This window comes from Cupressus sempervirens, chromosome 3 (assembly GCF_028749045.1).
Source record: "Cupressus sempervirens isolate cs-2001-9-10 chromosome 3, ASM2874904v1, whole genome shotgun sequence".
In the NCBI taxonomy this organism is placed as follows: Eukaryota; Viridiplantae; Streptophyta; class Pinopsida; order Cupressales; family Cupressaceae; genus Cupressus; species Cupressus sempervirens.
Window position 1 is genome coordinate 43103103 of NC_143120.1, and position 21628 is coordinate 43124730.

At 35.1% G+C, this 21628-nt stretch overlaps 1 long non-coding RNA gene and 4 other non-coding genes across 7 annotated transcripts; all 5 read right to left on the bottom strand.

The window, feature by feature from the left end:
• Positions 1–4716: 4716 nt before the first annotated feature.
• Positions 4717–11657, bottom strand: LOC149564698 (uncharacterized). 3 transcript variants are annotated; one of them, XR_016361896.1, is made up of 2 exons: positions 11371–11657; positions 4717–9952 (listed from the first exon to the last, which is right to left on the bottom strand). It is a non-coding gene; the product is annotated as an uncharacterized LOC149564698 (long non-coding RNA). The 3 variants fall into 3 exon arrangements; XR_016361895.1 differs by having other exon boundaries at positions 4717–9957; XR_016361894.1 differs by having other exon boundaries at positions 9475–11193.
• LOC149564699 (small nucleolar RNA snoR86) lies at positions 9620–9741 on the bottom strand. The gene has a single exon (XR_016363055.1). It is a non-coding gene; the product is annotated as a small nucleolar RNA snoR86 (small nucleolar RNA).
• On the bottom strand, positions 9823–9946 carry LOC149564700 (small nucleolar RNA SNORD14). The gene has a single exon (XR_016363088.1). It is a non-coding gene; the product is annotated as a small nucleolar RNA SNORD14 (small nucleolar RNA).
• Positions 10856–10977, bottom strand: LOC149564701 (small nucleolar RNA snoR86). The gene has a single exon (XR_016363066.1). It is a non-coding gene; the product is annotated as a small nucleolar RNA snoR86 (small nucleolar RNA).
• Positions 11058–11181, bottom strand: LOC149564702 (small nucleolar RNA SNORD14). The gene has a single exon (XR_016363077.1). It is a non-coding gene; the product is annotated as a small nucleolar RNA SNORD14 (small nucleolar RNA).
• Positions 11658–21628: the final 9971 nt, after the last annotated feature.

Sequence of the window (21628 nt, forward strand, 5' to 3'; positions counted from 1 at the left end):
TTGTGGTTACTTTTATAGTAGAAACCTCCCACAAAACCACCAAGTGGTATTACATAAACCATGTGCTACCAAACCCCACATTGACCAACATTTAATATTGGGCATTTAATTATAGTTTCCCAATATTAAATAATTACATCAAATATTATCACAATGTGTCAATATAACTCATCAAAAATATTCCATGGGAATCTCTACATGTTGCACATCCATCTAGGTGGTCCTACGTGCAATATTACATAATAAAATAAAATAATACATATAAGTAGTATTATGCAATGTATGCAACACACATAATCTCAAAAATCTTCCACTTATTGTATATATTGCAAAGAGTCAATTTGTAGCCTCATAGATGAACAAGGGAACAATCCCTCCTAACAAATCCACTAACATGGATCAAAGTACACCATGTGCTCAATCCTTATGCTTGTAACAAAATCAAACAACTCAACATCTCAAACATGAATGACCTCACCTCCTATTATGTCACTACCACCGGACATACATAGAAGCCATCCAACCTATCATATAAGAATCATAAAATCTTGTACCAACTAAAATGTCAAGCACAAAGACATGATCTAAAGGTAATCACGTGTATTTGTATCTTTCACAATTCATGGCTAAGAGAGAACCCACAGCAAGTGCTAACCTATCCAACCATGCATACCTCTAAAAGTATACTAAGTGAATCTCACATCATCAACATATCCAATCTGTACCTACAATCACAAGCCTCAAGAACAATATATGTCAAATATACACCAAGAAGCTCCCAGTGCAAAATATAATGTAACAAATCCACTCACAACATCTCATAGAAGTAAATCATGTAGTATCAAGGACATCTATAACACATCAACCAATAACATGCAAGAACAAGTCTCCAACACTCTCCCAAATTCTTCACAAATGACAAGGGAAAGAGATAAAGGAATAACCATGGCATCTCTCACATGACATACATGAGCACAAATCAATGATCACAAGCTCCAACAAGTCCCAAATCCAATGTAAGTGGCACCGCACATCCAGGAAGATAACCAAGACCAAAGAAAAAGAATGCAAATCATAACATGTACCATTTCCTTCTACACACACCTTTAGATGCAAATTGTGCCAAGTATGATAAAAACCTCAACCAAGAAGCCACAACAACACCTAGACCATACCATATAATTAATTATGGATGTAGGTCTCTCACAAGAAGATCGAACTCATGAACTATTCCTATACCAAAAACAACTATTGCTAATTCAAAGAATATGCTCAATAAAACCATCTCCCAAACTCAACCAACATAACAACAATATATGCACAATGAGATAATTAATGTTAAGTCATCTTTCAAATGAACCCTCTAGGACTAACTTATGTACCATAGCACAACATCCATATCTTATGAAAGACGAACATAAATATAATGCACCTGAGAGAAACAATAGGTTATACCTCTCAAGTAGTAAACTGTCAAGTAGACCAAGAGTGGAGAATGAGAATGCTCATCAAGATATCCAAATCTCCAAACAAGACTAATACAAGAAAAATTTCCTCTCAAGTCCATATTAGCTTAATGCCCCTCGAACTTCTTGTTGAAACTATCAATTGTCCCAAAAAAACCTCTAATCACAAGAGAAATCAGCATCACCATCATCTCTAAGTATCCATGAGAACGTGTAACCAATTGATGAGCTTAAGGGGCTTTCTAACGAATGGTTCATAAGGCACAACACTTAGTGAAGGTTTTGCAAATGGGGTTGCAAGTAGAGTGGGTTTAACCATGGAGAAAACTTCATAGTTAAGCACACTCAAGTTAGAGTAGTACTGGAATGTGTGACCTCATAGGAAGTCTCGGTGCTTCACCTCTGTAAGCATCACCTAGATCTAATGAGTGCTAAGTGTTCCATTTATTCTCATGAGAGATGGATTCGTGTTGAATCACTACTCATGAAATATGGGTCAATGAGTTTGACTGAAAAACTACACAATTAAATCATAATATCAATATCACAATTTAACTTGCAGAAATTATCTCTTGCATATCAATTGATGAGCTTAAGGGGCTTTCTAATGAATGGTTCATAAGGCACAACACTTGGTGAAGGTTTTGCAAATGAGATTGCAAGAAAAGTGGGATTAACCATGGATGAAACTTCATAGTTAAGCACACTCAAGCTGGAGTAGTATTGGGATTGGTGACCTCTCAGGAAATCCTGGTGCTTCACCTCTGTGAGCATCACCTAGATCCAATGAGTGCAAGTGTTCCATTTATTCTCATGAGAGATGGATTCGTGTTGAATCAGTACTCATGAAATATGAGTTAATGAGTTTGACTCAAAAACTACACAATTAAATCCTAATAGCAATATCACAAGTATAATTCTTGTTTCACCATATTTATAGAATGTTATTTGCCTGTGTATTTATTAAATTCTTGTGGCTTAGGCTTGAAAACATCTAATATTAATGATTTCACATAATGTTGTCTTTAAATATTTCCAAAACTTCATTAGTACATTAAAAATTCTATTTTTTAAGCTAGGGCTTCTTAAGAGCTACTTTTAATTCATCTAACCAATAAATAACAACCTTTTCAACATTCTCAGGGTTGCTAAAAGGCTATACTTTTAATTCACTTAACGGACAAATAACAACCTTTTCAAGCTTCTCAATGGTTGTGGACATAGTATGCATGAAATGTTGATTATTCGCATATTGTTGGGAGTGAGCTTGCTTGACCGCTCTTTGCACTTAAGAAGTAGTTTTCTGAATTTGCTACAACTATTAAGACTGCTTGGCTTGGTTAGCCCACCAAGCTTCTGTTGTGATTTTGGAATCATAATAGTCTTTACGCAAAGCAATAATGTCTTAAAATGAGGTCATAAACATAACACTAGCAAGAGAACTTTCTAAAGCTTCAATGAAAACTAAAATGTCCTAGAAATTCTTATTTTGACTAGCTTTCATCTTTTGATGCTAAAGTCAATATACTTACACAAACACATATTAGCATAATTAAGCATCTTAGATTGGATAGTTGAATTAGGTTGTCCTTGCACAATTAAATGCTAAGACCAGTATGGGATAATGTATTTCTCATTTAAGGAACTAAGCATGAAATCATGAAATGGAGGAATGATGTATGAAAGTACTAGTTAAGCACTTGTAAATGCTTGCTCAGATGTTATAATGTTAGTCTCAAAAAATAAGGCCATGTAACAAAATCATGCATACTTGAAGAAGATGCTTGGCATATTTACAATTATTATGTTGAGGCTACCATCATCTAATTCGCTAAACTAAGGATGTGCTCACAATGATTGGTAGTTTGAATGAGAAGATTAAAGATAGACAATGCAGGTTCTCAAAAGGACTCTTTACACACTAATATAAAGATCCTTAAGGATCAAGGGAACAATCCATATGTTGGCATTGTAATATTGGTTTGGTAGACAAATTAGACTCATATCTTTGTAAACTTTAGTTGCTAGAGTTGAAAAAGACTAGAACTTTGAGGACTAGATTCTTCAAAAAGTATGCATGCTTTACCTATGTAATGTCAATTGAGCACATTTACTTGTAGTTTTCCATAATAATGAATACCTAGCCTTGGACTTGTCAAATCTAAGATCTTTTACAATTGGAAAACAATTGTCCATACAAGTCAAAGTATGAAAGCATGAGTTCTAGAGCAAGTCTTCGTATCTAGATAATGGGTGCCAAACTAGAACATTAGGACTTTATCTAGATGATCATCTAACAAGCTAACAACAAAATTTGCAACAACATCAAAGGTTGTTACTCATGTTATCATAGAGGCAAAGAGGTCACCCATTAGCATATCGTAATACCTACTATCTAGCATCAAGCAAAGTCACAAAGACCATTAAAAAATACCTTTCCTATACAGAACTTCTCCTCAATGGATAAAATTTTGATAAAATTATGGACTTCATCATTTTTCACCATGACTTGCAACTCTATTAACCCAAATTAGAATAGGTTTCATTCCATTGTTTAATAGGAAGTTTGAATTATTTTTCAAGTAATTCAAACTCATCCCTACCACCAACATGTATACTAGTTAGAAAGTTAAGTAAGAGGGGTGATCAATTAATTATGCATTTAAAACAACTCTCAATGTCTTTATTAATTTTGAAACATGTGAACCATAGAAAGATATCCATACATTACCAAACACCAAATATGTTAACTAGGGAAGCCCTTGATGATAGGGAAAAACCTAGTGAGAATGATGCCCACGAGATGATGTACTATATAAGAGTTCCTCGTGAAAGGATGTAATCAGTTAAGAGCCAAATGTAATAAGTACATGTAAGACCTTGTTATGAGACTTTAAATCCTTCTTATAGGAGATTCCAACCCTGTTAGAAGTTGTACCGACTTTACTAGGAATTGAAAGCGTTGAAAGTGGAACAATCGAACCCACTATTCAAATAAGGATATCATATACAAGTTATGAACTAGCTAATACAATTCCTTTGAAGCTCACAATACATCATTAACATCAACCTTTGCTCTAATCATAGCCAATTTCACATTCAAGCCATGCATACTCAATAATCATCCGTTGAATATTGATCCTCAAGGAAGCAATCTTTCATTTATACCAATTCCTAAAACAAGTGTTCAATTGGCCTTGAGACTTTCTCAATTTACGATGAATAATATAAAACATCATTAACAAGCATGTTGAACAGACTTCACAAGTCAACTCAAATTGAATATATAATTTTGACATCTTCAACATAGCTTCTTGACATTGTCTCTATTCTTCCTCTAATCATTTTAAACAAGACTTTCATCCCTACTACAAGATATAACCAATTCACTAGTACTCACTTTCCAACATAATTCGGACATATCTTCACCTCTGTTTCTGTGTACATGTTTGTAGCAATTGTACACATCACTAAATATTTTCCTAAGCACATAGACTCCAACTTATTGATCGGTGACCGCACCATTCGTTTCTTCCTCTGCAATTTTGGAAATGTTCATATAACATCATATATGTTGACATCAATGACAAACACGATCATGAATGCAACACATAAGCACATAAACATCTCTCCAACAATGCTAACACTCCCCCATAGGAATATCGTCAACATTCATGCTAACACTACTTTCATCAAATGTAACATCATTTAAAGGATGAAAGGCAAAACCAAGACTCAAGTTCTTCAATTTCATTGCCTTTGAATTTGTCAACAATATATTGTGCTCCTACCATTTTGTTCTACTTCACCGCAATTGTCTTTTAAAGCTACTCTCCCTACTTCTAATAATACCTTACAACAACTTCCTTTGTAGTATATTGTGCTCCTACCATCCTATTTTGCTTCACACCAATTATCTTTTTGGGCTACTCCCCTTGCAAGAAATCAAGAATACAATATTTAATCATACACAAACAAATACAATAGAATCAAATTTTATTATCTTTTATTTCTTGCGATCAATTTTAATTATATATACATACATAAGATTTAACAATACTATAACCCCTACTCTTACATATAAAAATAAATTGCTAACATTGAATTTTTCACAAAGATTTTTAAAAATTGAAAAAGAAAAATTAGACAAACAAATTACTAGCATTTAATTTTTGACAAAGGTTTCTGAAAATTAGAAAGAAAAAAATTTATATGCATAGAAAATGGACCGCGAATAGCTTTTTTATTCTTTAATAATACTCATGATTTGCAAATAATTTTTAGAAAAACTACTAGAAGTTTAACTAATTTCTCTCATTTAATATAACAACTCCAAACTTGACTAGTTTCTCCCATTTAAGATGGAAGTTCTAAACTTCTATAGATCATGTCCTTACATATTTTGGGGAGTAAGTTTAAGTCACTAATAAGACCAAACCAACTTCATTTTTACTAGATAAGGATATACCAACTTCACTATCACTAGATTTGGAAACCCTTTGTAGATAATGTACATAATATAATTAACAAAGCTCATTGAGCTTGACGCTCTAAACTATTGTGGGTCAAGTGGCAATTCGCGTAGAGAGGGGTCCCATGGGAGGGGCTTGAGCTCTAAGGGGGTCTCTCAATTTGAGGGAGCGAAAATGGTATGAGGCTAGATTTAGTCCCACCAACTTAGGGATTTTTTTGTCACATGTCAACAATTTACTAATTATGTTAGAGATTTAATTATGATAGTAATAAAATAATACATCATAAATTTAAATTTTCATGGGATCACTAGCTTCCTTAAAATTAATAAGCTAAAATTTTGAAGCTGAAATAAATTTTAAAAAATCATAGATCCACTCACCTTTAAATTTTTCCAAAAACTCTTATCAATCACCCACTCTATTTTGAAAGAAGGGCCCCTCCATGAGACCACAGCCTTAGTTTGAATTACTAAAACTAAACCAAAACTAAATTATCCTTTAAAAATAATTTGTGTTTCATTTTACCATTTTAGTGCTATGACAATTGGGCAATTGTGAAGAAAAGCAAACTCTATTATATCATAATGAAGTAACATTCAAATCTCCCACGGCCCGTTCACGGGCATCTGTTCATGGGTGTATTGGGGTTGCTCCATGAGGAGGAAGGGGTTAAAATTAATTTTAACAAGATGGCAAGGGGTAACCCAAGTGTATCAGGATGTGGATGTGCAGCAAGAGACCATAAGAGCAACATACTTGCATTTACAACAAAACGCTTGTAGAATGGTACAAATAACAAATAACAAATAACATTGCAAACTGTTTTGCTGCCAGAGAAGCTTTAGGATTATGAACAAATTTTGAATGTAAACGTATACATTTGGAAGGAGACTCGGACATCATTATCAATAGTATTAAAAGAGGAAAAATGGAGGCTATAGTGTACTCTCTTTATCAATATCAATAACAAATATTACCTATCAATAAAAAAAATTGAGCTCATCAACATTGAAATCTCCCAATTGAACTCGTATGAAGCCTTGGTGTGTCCGATAAGCCCATACCCAACAATCCTAGACCTGGAGTTGTTCCGAATTGATGGTCAAACTGTCAACATTTATCCTTGATGGTTATTTCAGATATATGCTTCTACTTCTTTAACAACGTGTAGAAGTTTTAATATGATTGAGACAATTCTTTTTGATCCGCTGTAAACATGGTTAGTACTTGGACAAGTGTACTCAGTTGGAGTCAGAACAATGTGTTTGACAGTTGCAATGGAGTATCACAACGATCCCTACTGGCAATGACGTGTAGTTTTGTTTTCATGTGGTCCGTGAAATTTATGTCTGCATACGCACAGAGTTTGAGAGATTGCATGCTAACGATCCCTACTGGCAATGACGTGTAGTTTTGTTTTCATGTGGTCCGTGAAATTTATGTCTGCATACGCGCAGAGTTTGAGAGATTGCATGCTATCGCTAATTGAGTACATGCCACTAAGACCATTAAGACCCTCCTATAGTACATTTTGTACAAAGGTATCTATAATTGAAGGTTTGAACATGGTAACAATGCATTCAGCAACTGGACTTACTTCCCTATTGAATGATAGATAGAAAGAAAAGAGGTAGTTGGAATGATGATATATTTACTTCTGCTTCGAACACGTTATTTAGTATTTTTACAGCCATCAATATTACCCAAGCAAGTGCAACTTTCTACCCACTTTATTTAGAGATATCTGGACTAAATTTTTTGTTTCGCTACAAGTTACAGTTTTTGTCAAAAACTGACAATTTTCTCCAAATTTATTATTCAGACCTTGGAGAGGGAGAGCTTTCCCACTTTGGCAAGTCTTCTAACCTCAAAATTGGAGGTTTTGACATGCCAACAATGCATACATGATAGGCAACTGGCTTATTTCTCTTATTAGTTATTAATAGATGGAAGGGAAACATGTAATTGGAACAGTGATATATTTACTTTTTAGTTTGAATAAATTATTTACTATTTCACTTACAGCCATCAGTATTATTCAAGCAAGTACAATTTTCTACCCACTTGGTTTATAGATATATCTAGACTAATTTTTTTTTTTTGTTTTCCTACAAGTTACAGAGTTTTTGTCAAAACTGACAGAATTTTCTCCAAATTTATTATTTAGACCTTCGAGAATTTTCTCCAAATTTATTATTCAGTCCTTAGACAGCAAGAACTTTCTGGCTTTGGCAAGTTTTTGGCAAGATTTCTAACCATATTGTGTAAGGCATCTGAGAGAATTAAAAAATCTGCAAATGAGTCCTTCCAGCAGATCAATGTGGTTATGATTTTGAAGCAGAGAGCAAGGACTTTCCAACTTTAGCAAGTTTTTGGCAAATTTCCTAGACTGTGTAAGGCATCTGAGAGAATAACCATACTGTGTGAAGCATCTGAGAGAACTAAAATATCTGCAAATGAGTTCTTCCAGCAGAACAATGTGGTTATGTTTTGAAGCAGAGGCGTCAATTTAAGGCTCTCAGTTTTTAAATGTTGAGCAATTATTTATGGGACACATGATTTAAGTTGGACATCGTTTTAATGTTGCACAATTATTTGGGGGTCACATGATTTAAGTTGGGCATCATTTTAAGGCTCTCGGGCTCTCAGGTTTCTAATGTTTGAGCAAATTATTTTGAAGACACATGATTTAAGTTGGGCATCATTTCAAGGCTCTCAGTTTTCAAATGTTGAGCAATTATTTGGGGGATACATTATTTGAGTTGTTTGTTATGAAAACTCTCAATTGAAAAGACAAATGCAGTCCAGAGTTTTACATCATGCAGAAAACATTATATGGGAGTACACAGCTCTATGCATTGTACATTGTAGTCTATGCTTTTTCAGTCCAGAGTTTTACATCATGCAGAAAACATTATTGAACCTATGTTGTATTTGGAGTATATATGGGAGTACACAGCTCTATTCAATGTACATTGTAGTCTATGTTTTTTCAGACGATATATTGTATTGGACATTGTAATCTGTCTGTTCACAGACCGTATGTTGTACATTGTAGTCTATGCTTTTTCAGACCATATATTGTATTGGACATTGTAATCTGTCTGTTCACAGACCGTATGTTGTATTTGGAGTATATATGGGATTACACAGCTCTATTCATTGTACTAGATAGTAGCTGTTATTTGGAGATTTGGGTTTTCCATTCTTTTTATGAAAAGATTTGTTTTTGTCAAAAAAAAACGATTTCCACGTGACCACATGATAAATTTGAGTCTTTTTTGTCTAAATTCAACTACTGATTCAACCTCCACTATTTTCATTATCAAAGGTGTTTCCAGCAGATTCGTCTTGATTTGTCTAATTGTGTCCGTTTAATTTGGTTTAAAATACAGATAAAACCACTCATTGAGCAATTTTTGAACTTTCACCAAATTCATATAATAACATTAATTATCAGCAGCCCTGAACCTGAAGTTCATCCAAAATGATGGTTAAACTTAAACTATCATCGTATTAATATAATCACATAATTGACTTAAACTCACATCGCTTAAAATTTCCATTGAGAATAAACGGTTAGCAAAATATGCAATTAATTGGAGCTTTAATTTGTCCCAAAGACATATACCAGACACCTAAGAAGAGCCATAGCATTTTTTCACTTAATGTTCAGATAATATAGCAACTTGTTCGAGGCTCCTTACGAACAGTTTATCGTAAAAGCACGGAGAATTGCCCAATTATTGTTGCCACCCTTCAAGACAAATGGACCATGTTAAGCATCGGCCTGTTTGTTCTGCTAAGTGGCAAAGTAACAACTTTAATGCGTATCACATTCAAAAATAATCACTATTGAAAAACAGACAATGGGAAAACTGTGCCTCAGACATCCAAGGAAGAAATTTGACAGCACTAGCTCTCAAGCCCAGCAAAGGCGAAAACTCTTGGGCGGCTACTGCGAATGTTTTGAGAAACGAGCCTTTAGTTTTATCATCACAGGCAACTTTCCTAGTCTTTCACGAAAGCACTACATTGATCAGATTGATATATTCGATCATCAATTTCAAAAACCTTGAAAATATTCAATCAGCAAAACCCTCAACTTAACAACGAGTCTCAATGCAAACCCTATATGCTTGACAATCTATACCATTTATAGCTAACAAGGAAAAAATACAGTTCAATTGAAGCTTTTCCATAAATAATATCATAAAATTGTTACTAGCCATAAATTTGAGATTTTTTCATACAGAGATAACAAAAACCATTTCCTATAAAGAGGTAATTAAATATAAATGTAACTTATTTCCTGTAAAAGAGGTATGATGTCAAAATTATTCATGACTTGATCTAAATATTATCTCAATCTAATCTAAATATTATCTCAATCTATCTAAATGGAACTGCACTAAGTACTTGGGTGGAGGGGCGTCAGAGCTTTGTATAATAAGTATCGTACACCTCTGATTTATTAGGGCATATTTTTCTTTCAAAACTCCGTTTAAGATTTGCCGTCGGCATGGCTTCTTATGAGAGCAAAGGAACCCTTTTCCTATGGAAGAGCAGGTGGATAACCAACTGAATGCGGTGAATTTCATTGTTTCAGATGTAGAGGAATCCAAGGAAAATGAAACTACAACAATAAACCTATCTCAACAACCCCTCGCAGATAGGCCTACAAATTTCGTCATATGGGCAAACTGATTTTAAACTCCAATTGGGGTGCCTGTGTTCTATTTGAAAGAAAGAGGTGAAACCCTGATTTCGGTCCTAGTTTGAAAAGATCTATTCCTGAGAAAACTAGGTACAAGGTAAAGGCTGCTACACAACCTAACAACGCCATCGGAAATAATCCTCTTTTTGTCTTAGATACCTAAGCAAAGCAATACCGCCTTATAAGGCTAATGTTTAAATATAGCAATTTGTTCGAGGCTCCTTACGAACAGTTAATCGTAAAAGCACGGAGAACTGCCACATTATTGTTGCCACCCTTCAAGACAAATGGGCCACGCTAAGCATCGGCATGTTTGTTCTGCTAAGTGGCAAACCAACATATACAACACACGTTACATACAAAATCAAAATCATGCAAAACCAGAAAGGGGGAAAGTCATGCCTCAGACATCCAAGGAAGATATTTGACAGCATTAGCTCTCAAGCCCGGCAAAGGCGAAAGCTCTTGGGCGGCTACTGCGAATGTTTTGAGAAACGAGCCTTTAGTTTTATCATCACAGGCAGCTTCCCCGATACTATAAACAGGCAAATTTATTTACGCCCGTCAATCACATTGCTCAGATTAATAAATACGATCGGCATGCCCTCGGTAAATAAAGGACGATTCGAACTGTTGAGCTTGAACTTTACAAAATCTTCATTGCAACTTCGGAAAAAAACGAAAAGAAAAAAACCGTAAAGAAACTACATACAAAACTCAGCATCAATTCGAAATTACAGATCGCTCATACTGCGTTCCATTGAAAAGACCTGCTTTGATATCCAGACTGCAATCGCACCTTCACTTATAAACAGCCGCTCTTCGTTTCTAAAACCCTAAAGCGCTGATATTTTAACAAACCCTAACCCTAGAAAATGTATGCTTGTCTCCACGTAAGTTCGACTCTATTTACCAAACCGGTTGAAATCCCCGCGTTAATTTGGGTAATTGGAATTTTCTTTTCTTTTCCGATAAATACGAACATATTTTCAGATTTTTTATTTTCTTATAATTTTTATTTTTTTTTATTATTATGATTAGATTGTTATAGATATTAGATTTTCCCAATTTATAAGAATGGTTTTTTTTATTATTATTATGATTAGATTGTTATAGATATTAGATTTTCACAATTTATAAGAATGTGAATGGGAATTTTCAACATCGATGTTTTAGATCAGTCTCGATGGAAGAGATTCCCAAGATACCTCATATGTGTGTCCTTTCTTCCTTTTGATTGAGATGTTTGGTTTTGAGTTAGTGTCAAAGCCAGTTCAAGCCACTTCATCAAGTTGATCGAGATTAGGAAGATGTTCTTTAGGCTGAGAAGGGGAGACCACATTGGGAGCACAAATGGGTTGAGAGAAGAGCAACTCTATAGGAGTGGAATCAAGAGCAAGATACTCAAAAGAATGATCAGGAACCTAGTGAGAAGCGATAAATTTCCCTTGATTGTGCCAAATAAAATAACATGTGGACTATTAGGTGGTGCAGGAGCACCCACATAAAGTATTTAGGTCAAAGTTTTATATAAAGTATTTAGGTCAAGTTTTATGTATTTAGGTCAAGTAGGTCAAGTTTTATGTATTTAGGTCAAGTTTTATGCATGAGCCGACTTGAGAAATTTATCTTGATTTCGTAATTAGGATAAGATAATTTTCTTGGGATTTGTACAGATCATTGTGGGGTCATTCTTCCCCATTCTATACTAATCTATAATTTTCTATTTTGTAATAATCTAGAATTTTCCGTAGACCGTCTTAGCAAGTATAAGTAGAGTCTTAGGTTTAGGTTTAGGTCAGGCTTGAGAGCAAAGTTTCTGGAAACAAAGTTACGAAGAGAAGAAATCTGTAGGAAGAGCTAATGTATGTACGGTTCATTTGATAAATTAAATAGAAGAATTTTATAATCTATCTCTTGCTGGTGCTAGTTCCTATTGCTATTGTGTTTGCTTCCGTTGTGTTTTACCTCTGCATCATTTTTGGTATCAGAGCTTGGGGAAAGCTCTTGAGGCAATTAGATTTTATGTCTAGATCAGAGTCAGAAGCTGAAACATCAAACATGGTCACTAATGCTGAACTGGCAAAAAAGATGCAAGAACAAGAGAAAATCAATAAGTGGTTATTAGATGAATTTGAGAAGATGAAGGGCCGAACGGAAAAGAAAGCAAAGGTCTCCTCAGAGCAAGAGGAAGAAAGGGAAGAAGAGGATACCCCAGAGCAGGAGGTGGTTAACTTACTTGCAGATCAGAGATACTTTATAGAAGCCCTTGAGAGAGTTGGTAAGAAGGATGCCAAAGGTGACCTACCCATCTTCTCAGGAAAGATGGATGTTGATGTTGTTGTGGATTGGATAGAAGCCTTGAACAACCATTTTGAATGTGAAAATATAGCAGAGAAGGATAAGGTAAAAATTGCCAAGTCAAAGTTGAAGGAACCAGCCCTCACTTGGTGGAATTTCATTCAAGGAGAAAGGGTCAAAGAAGGTAAGAACATGATAACTTCATGGGAAAGGATGTGTGCCAAGGTGAGAGAAACATACTTACCTGAGGATTATGAAATCCAACTTCATCGAAGGAGACAAAGTTTAAGACAAAAGGAGCTAGATGTCACTGCCTATACTGAAGAATTTCAAAAATTAAGCCTAAGGTCAAAGCAAAGTGAATGTGAAAGTATAAAAGTTGCTAGATATCTCAATGGATTGAGGTTGAACATTCAAGAAGAACTTAATTTATTATGTCCACATACAGTACAAAAATGTTATCAACTAGCATTGAAGGTGGAAGCCAAATTGAAAAGAAGACAAGCACAAAATAGCAGAGGAAGAGGAAGAAATCAAAGGGGAAGAGGAAATTTTCAAGGAAGAGGACAAAACCATGAAGATCATAAGGAGATAAAGCAAGAAACCAGTCAAAGTGAAAGAAATTTCAGAGGTAACTTCAGAGGTAGAAGAGGAAATTCAAGAGGTGGATTTGGTGGTAGAAGGGCAAGTTCAATTGTTTGTTTCAATTGTAATAAGGAGGGACATTATGCATCTAGGTGTCTAGATAGAGCAAGTTCAAGTTCACAAGGTGAAAGAAGAACCCATTTGGTACAAGATGATGACTACCAAGAGAAGGAGATGACTGACTCAGATAGTGTACCTGAAAGAGGAGAAAGTTTAATGATGAGAAGAACACTTTTGAAAGTGCCTACTACCATGGAACCACCACAAAGGAAAACTATCTTTAGGACTGCTTGCAAATCTGGAGGTAAGGTATGTAAAGTCATTATTGATTCAGGATCTACTAAGAATTTAGTTTCTCTCGAGATGGTTGAGAAGTTAAAACTTAGGAGAATACCTCATCCTTTTCCTTATAAGGTTTTATGGCTAACAAAGGGTCAACAAACTCTCATAAATGAGCAAGCATGGGTTGATTTTCAGATTAGAAAGTATAAGGACAGAATTTTGTGTGATATAGTTTATATGGATGCATGCCACCTATTATTTGGTAGGCCCTGGCAGTATGATTTACAGGCACAACATGATGGAAAACTCAATATATACACCATCAAGAAGGATGGAAAGGTGATTAGATTGATTCCATTTGATGATCATGAGGAAGTTGAAGAAAATAAGGAGAGGGAAGCCAACATTATGACGATTAATAAAAAGGAATTCTTACGAGACATGAAGGATGAATCTAAGCCTTGTTTTCTTTTGATGCCTAACCCACAACCACAAGAACTCATTGGAAAAGACAGAAAGGAGGTTGAAACAAAGAAGGCAATTCCTAATGAAGTGAAAGAACTTTTGCATAAATATGAAGGTTTGATTTCAGAAGGTATGCCAAAATCTTTACCACCTATACAAGACATTAGTCATTGTGTTGATTTAATTCCTGGAGCTACTTTACCCAATAAGGCTGCATACAAGATGACACCACAACAAAATGAAGAGATTGCCAGACAAGTAAAGGAGTTACTCGATTCTGGCTTGATTGCGAAAAGCTTAAGCCCATGTGTTGTACCTACTATTTTGGCACCTAAGAAGGAAGGAACCTGGAGGTTATGCATTGATTCTAGAGCCATTAATAAGATTACAATCAAATATAGGTTTCCAATGCCAAGAATTGAAGATTTGCTTGATTGTTTGGGAGGTGCAAAGTATTTCTCCAAGATTGACTTAAAAAGTGGGTACCATCGAATAAGGATAAGAGCTGGAGATGAGTGGAAGACAGCATTCAAAACCAATGATGGATTATATGAATGGAAGGTAATGCCATTTGGACTCTCTAACGCTCCTAGTACCTTTATGAGACTTATGAATGAAATACTCAAGGACTTCAATGGCAAGTTTGTCATAGTATATTTAGATGACATATTAATTTTTAGCAAGACAAAGGAAGAACACCTAGAGCACATTGACATGGTTTTGAGAAGACTTCATGAGGAGAAATTGGTAATAAATTTAGAAAAATGTTTGTTTATGCAAGAGGAGCTAACATATCTAGGTTTTGTGATCTCTCAAGGTTGCTTGAAGATGGATAAAGAAAAGGTAAGTGCTATACTATCTTGGCTGCCCCCAAAAATAGTTGGAGATGTTAGAAGCTTTCATGGTCTTGCTACATTTTATAGGAAATTCATAAGAAATTGTAGTCATATATGTGCTCCAATGTTAGAAACTATTAAAGGAGGAAGGAAGTGTAAGTTTGCATGGAGTCAATTAGCAAATGAAGCTTTTGAGTTGCTTAAGAAAAAGGTTAGTGAGCAGCCAATTCTTTCTTTACCTGATTTTATCAAAGTTTTCCAAGTAGAATGTGATGCTAGCAAGGTTGCTATAGGGGCAGTTCTTAGTCAAGAAGGAAAACCAGTGGCTTTTTCAAGTGAAAAACTCAATGAAGCCAAGCAGAAATACTCTTCATATGACTTAGAAATGTATGCATTGGTTCAAGCTCTCAAAAGGTGGAGACATTACTTATTGCCAAAGGAGTTTGTTGTGTATACCGATAACTAAGCACTTAGTTTTCTAAATAGCCAAGACAAATTAAGTCATAGGCACATGAAATGGATGGAGTATTTACAGGCCTATACCTTCACCATCAAGCATAAGAAGGGCATATCAAATAAGGTTGCTGATGCTCTTAGTAGAAGGAATCTGACTGTCTCCCAGATACAGCTAGAAAGTGTGGGCATTGAAGCACTCAAGGACATGTATGTAGCAGATCCAGATTTTGGTGACATCTACAAGGTATGTATGGAGTTTGGTGAGAGATACCATTCTGATTTTCCTAATTTCTTGATACAAGATAGACTTCTTTTCAAAGGAGGACAACTATGTGTACCCAGGTGCTCTATGAGGACAAACATTATCAAAGAGAAGCATAGTGGAACAATGGGTGGACATTTTGGTTTGGATAAAACCTTAGAATTGGTTAGAAGGTACTACTATTGGCCTAAACTTCAGATTGATGTGAGAAACTTTGTGGCAACATGTATGATTTGTCAAAGGGCCAAAGGAAGGACTACAAATGTTGGGCTTTATCAACCTTTGCCAATACCATCTAGACCTTGGGAAAGCATAACAATGGATTTTGTAATGGGGCTGCCATGGACACAAAAGGGGTATGATAGTGTATTTGTTGTAGTAGATAGGTTCAGCAAAATGGCTCACTTCTTACCCTGTAAGTCAACCAATGATGCTTCTCATATAGAAAATCTCTTTTTCAAGGGAGTCATAAGGATTCATGGGCTACCCCTCAATATAGTTTCAGACAGGAATGTGAAGTTCGTAGGACACTTTTGGAGAACTTTATGGAGGAAACTTGGAACCAATTTATCATTTTCATCAGCCTACCACCCTCAAACTGATGGCCAAACAGAGGTAGTTAATAGAACATTGGGCAATTTGTTAAGAACCCTCACAAGACAACATGCAACAAAATGGGATGTAATCCTACCCCAAGCTAAATTTGCATATAATGACTCCATCAATAGAAGTATAGGAAAATCACCATTCCAAGTGGTATATGGAATTTATCCTAGAGGGATTTTTGAGTTAAGGGATATGAGTTCACAACAACAAGTTAGTGCACAAGGAGAAGAATTTTCTATTGCCATAAAAGAAATCCATGATGAAGTCAAAGCAAAACTCCAAAACAGCTCTAACAAGTATAAGAAGCATGCAGATCAGAAACGAAGACATTTAGAATTTGAAGTGGGAGATTTAGTATGGGAAAATCTCAAGAAGGAGAGGCTACCAAAAGGTAAATCTACCAAACTTATGTTGAGAAAACTAGGTCCTTGTAAAATATTAAAGAAGTTTGGACCAAATGTTTATGAGATTCAATTGCCACCTAAGATTGGCATTTCTCTCATCTTCAGCATAGCAGACGTCACACCATTCAAAGCAACCATTGAAGAAATTGATACAGGAAATATTGCTGATACAAAAGACATTCAACATCTACCATTTAAGCAAACACCACAACTAGACATGATACTTGACACCAAAGTCATTAAGCAGCAAAAAGGACATGAGTCCAATCAGTATTTGGTAAAACTCAAAGGTTATTCGGATGTAGATGTTGTGTGGATGACTGAACGAGATATCAAGAAGCAAGGTACCACTCTACAAGAGCTCATCTCAAGTGAGCTTGAGATAAAAATTTATGGGGAGTATGGTGCAGGAGCACCCACATAAAGTATTTAGGTCAAAGTTTTATATAAAGTATTTAGGTCAAGTTTTATGCATGAGCCGACTTGAGAAATTTATCTTGATTTCGTAATTAGGATAAGATAATTTTCTTGGTATTTGTACAAATCATTGTGGGGTCATTCTTCCCCATTCTATACTAATCTAGAATTTTCTATTTTGTAATAATCTAGAATTTTCCGTAGACCGTCTTAGCAAGTATAAGTAGAGTCTTAGGTTTAGGTTTAGGTCAGGCTTGAGAGCAAAGTTTCTGGAAACAAAGTTACGGAGAGAAGAAATCTGCAGGAAGAGCTAATGTATGTATGGTTCATTTGATAAATTAAATAGAAAAATTTTATAATATGTCTCTTGCTAGTGCTATTTCCTATTGCTATTGTGTTTTCTTCCGTTGTGTTTTACCTCTACATCATTAGGCTTCTTGACCCATTTCTCAACATTAAATTTCCTAGAAGTGATTGTTCTAGAAATATAACACCCACCAACCATGTGAGCAGTCATGTGGTGTTGAAAGCATATGAAGGGAAGTTGTTCATAATTTAATATTGGGTTTAGTGCTAAATGAAGAGTGAATCAAAACATAATGGTGTGTCTGTTAATATCAATGATGTTACAGAGCCTAAAAAAATTGCAATGAGGACCCACATAAGCAATAAGCATCTTCATAGAGGAATCCATTTGATCAATCATATCCTTAATCAAACCTATATTGCACATGACTAAAGGGAGCTTATATCTAGTATGATCCAAATGGGAATAAAAGTTTTTTTTGGTCGCAGTAAGATTGAAGAAGGGAAGTGAAGGAGAAGTAAAAAGGCCCAACTGGTCATCAAACCATGGGACAATATGCTTCACATGATTACAATCTGCCATGGAAACGAAGTGTAGAAGAAAAAAATACAATCAAATAAATCTATATAGCCCAGATGCCTAAATTACTCTAAGAGTTTTTCATCCTAGTAACAAATTGATCTAACGGTAGTCCCTTGTTCATATATCATATGAGAAGGGGGTGGTTTCCAATCGTAAAGGATAGTTATTCAATACATGTCTTTATGTTTGAAATTTTATAGGATCCTATTGAAGCAAAACCTTAAAGTCCCCAACATGATGATGGTCATGTTTGATAAAAGTGCTAATGTCCTAGAAGTATTAGAGACCTATAAGACTAAATCAGGTGACAAGCTAGAGCTTTTAGCAATAATCTAGCTCTTGCAAAAATGGTTGCACTCATAATAAGGGTTGTGATGATTTTTGTGGTCCTTTGTGGGGAGGGGTAAAAGCACAAGGGGCAACAAAAGATGAATCTAGAAATAGAAACCCTAGAAGGGGCATGACTAGATAAGGACTGAAATCCTTCAAACCAATAAGCTCAAACAACACTTTAGAGAGAGCAGTATGTGTGGCATCAACAATGATGGTTTAAGGCACATTAGGAAAGGGGATTTTTGTAGAGACAAAAAATTTGGCCTTTCCAATTATGACAACTTTGAAAAACCAAAAATGAAAAATGACTTAGTGCCAAAAATTTCTGAAATTGTCAAAATTGAACACTCAGTGTTATGGGAGAATATCAAGGTGATCTTTGTGAAACATCTCTATTACTTCTTAGACTTCCTCAAATCTTAGTAATTCCATGGATTTCATCTCCTCTTGGTGCTCCTTCACAAACCTCAAAAGGTGTGCGCCAAACTTCTACATGCAAAAGTAATTTTCAATAATAGTTTATTGGAAACAAAAACCAAACTACCTAGAGAAGCTAATCTAATTGTGATCCAAGTTATGAATCTATACAATGTCTACTGGATCTCAAGACCCACCACTATTTCTTGGAGATGAAAAAATTAAGGTGCAAACAACATTTATAAAATAAACTTCCAAAACTATACAAATCTTATTTTGATAAAATATGAAAAGAACACAAAAATAATAAACAAAGAAACACATGAAGAAAGCAAAACAAAAAAAAACAAAACAAGGAACAAGCTAGGATTATAAGATCAAAAGGACACAAGGGGCTACCTAAGACCACTAGAAAATTATTGATGTGGGAGCATCTTGGGTACTTCAACAATCTTGCATCAACTAAAAAGATTTTATGTTTATTGTTCATGTCTGTTGTTCATAGAACAACCCTTATTGTTCCTATTTTCTCTTTTCACATAGTTGGCTCCTTAATGTAGACCTATCTTGGATCTTGTTCCTATTGCATTCTCGATTTGAGTACCATTCCAAATTTTTGAGTCACTTTGATCCCTATAAGCGCATTTTCTTGCTTATGTACTCGGCTGTCATTTTAAGGTCTAAGAGGTGTTTAATATTTCTAACACCTTGCATTCAACATATTCATGCATTTGATAATGATAAACTATTATTCTGAGTCATTATGTGAAGTTTTGTTTTGAGCATTGTTTAATTCTGCATTTCCGCCAAAGTGTCAAACAATGACAGAAGGCCTAGTTTATATTTGAATATCTTGCACCCAGTTATGTTTAATGATTTGCTGCTTTGTGATTGTTTAGTATACATATCAGTGAACCTATGTTTCAATTTTCAAGTCATTTCGATATGTTTTGACTAGGTTTTGAGTCCCTCAAATTTGGTTACTTATCTCTGTCATGTTGATGCAAATCTCTGTCATGTTTAATGACTTGCTGCTTTGGGATTGTTTAGTATACATATCAATGAACCTATGTGTCAATTTTCAAGTCATTTCAATATGTTTTGACTAGGTTTTGAGTCCCTCAAATTTGGTTACTTATCTCTATCATGCTGATGCAAATTGCCCTGAATTCCAAGAGGCCCTATTTGACCAATTGCAACTTTGAACTAGTTGACCATACTGAGAAAATTCCTTTTGCATTGTATTCTAGAGATCAAACACTTTATATGTACCATATTTTAGCCTATGATGAATCCATTTGATCGATTTTCAAATGTGATTCCAAATGCAGTTTACAATGTTTTACTAGTGTCATAAAAGGCAGATTGATTGGTACCCCTATTTGGGATGTAATAACTTTGAATCCATGAATGATGGGATCAAATGGTTTATACCACTATGTTCCACCCTGAAAATTCTTCAAGTGTGCCTATTTCCAAATCTTGACGAATCCATTTGCACACTTTCCTAGGCCCATTCCGTTTGAGGAAATCACTATTATGTTGATGTTTTTAGTCCTGCAATTCTAAGTACCTAACTTCAACCTCTTGCCAAATCGCGCTGTTATTCATCATAAGCCCAAATCACATAATTATATTCTCCTCATGGCAATGAACTATTTCCCCAATTTTTTGTACCCTCAAGTATCTACTTGCCCTATTTCTGAAGCCAAATCCAAATGCACTTTCCTATTTTCTAACATGTTTATTTGTAGACATTTTTAACTTAGCAACTTTGATGGTCAATATCTTTTGACCCCAAATTTGTCATGAGACAAGATTTGACAAGGTGAAAGAATGAGGAATAGAGTATCAACATGTCATGTTGTAGAGCCCTGTTATCTATTTATGTCAGTTTTTAAAGCCAGCCTATAAGCCTCCCCGGTTAGAAAATCATAGTTTGCAAGAACAGGGTAAACAAATTCTAAATAATGGATAAGTGGTCGAGTTTGATCTTGATCGATACCTAATGTTCATCAGATCAGTTTGAATTATCAATTTTTTGAACACAAAAAAAAATTAGCTGGACCCACTTTGGGGCCTGACTAATTCCATCAGATGGATAAGGCCTACTAGGTTTTAGAGATTTTTCAAGCAAGGGGTTATAATTGTTGTAATAATTATAAATCTTAAATCTTTAGTATGAGTGCTTCATTTTAACGCTCAATTAGATATGTGTTTCCAAGATTTGGTTAGAAATGAAGGGAAGTGGATATATTTGGAGGATCCTAAGGCTTACACAGGATGATATTGTGGTATCTCTACTGCACCATTTTATTGGCATAGCCCAAACTCCATCCAAAGCATTCTATTAATCCCTCTATATTTCATTGTCCTCCTTACTTGTTGAATTTCATGCTTCTTGCCCCTCCCCTACTTTAACAATAGAGAGGCAAGCTCCAGTGGATGGAAAAAGCATGTGTGGAAATAGAGCATATCAAGTCGTGAGAATTTAAATTTTGCACAATGAAGTAAGTCATCCATGTCAACAACTACCTGTTGTGCTCAAAGAGTCCTTGACCTCTTGGGTCTACCGCTCAAATCACTCTTAATGCTCATTAATTCATAGGTTTGAAATTACTACCTATGGAAAGCGTGGGAGGAAACTAGAAATAGGC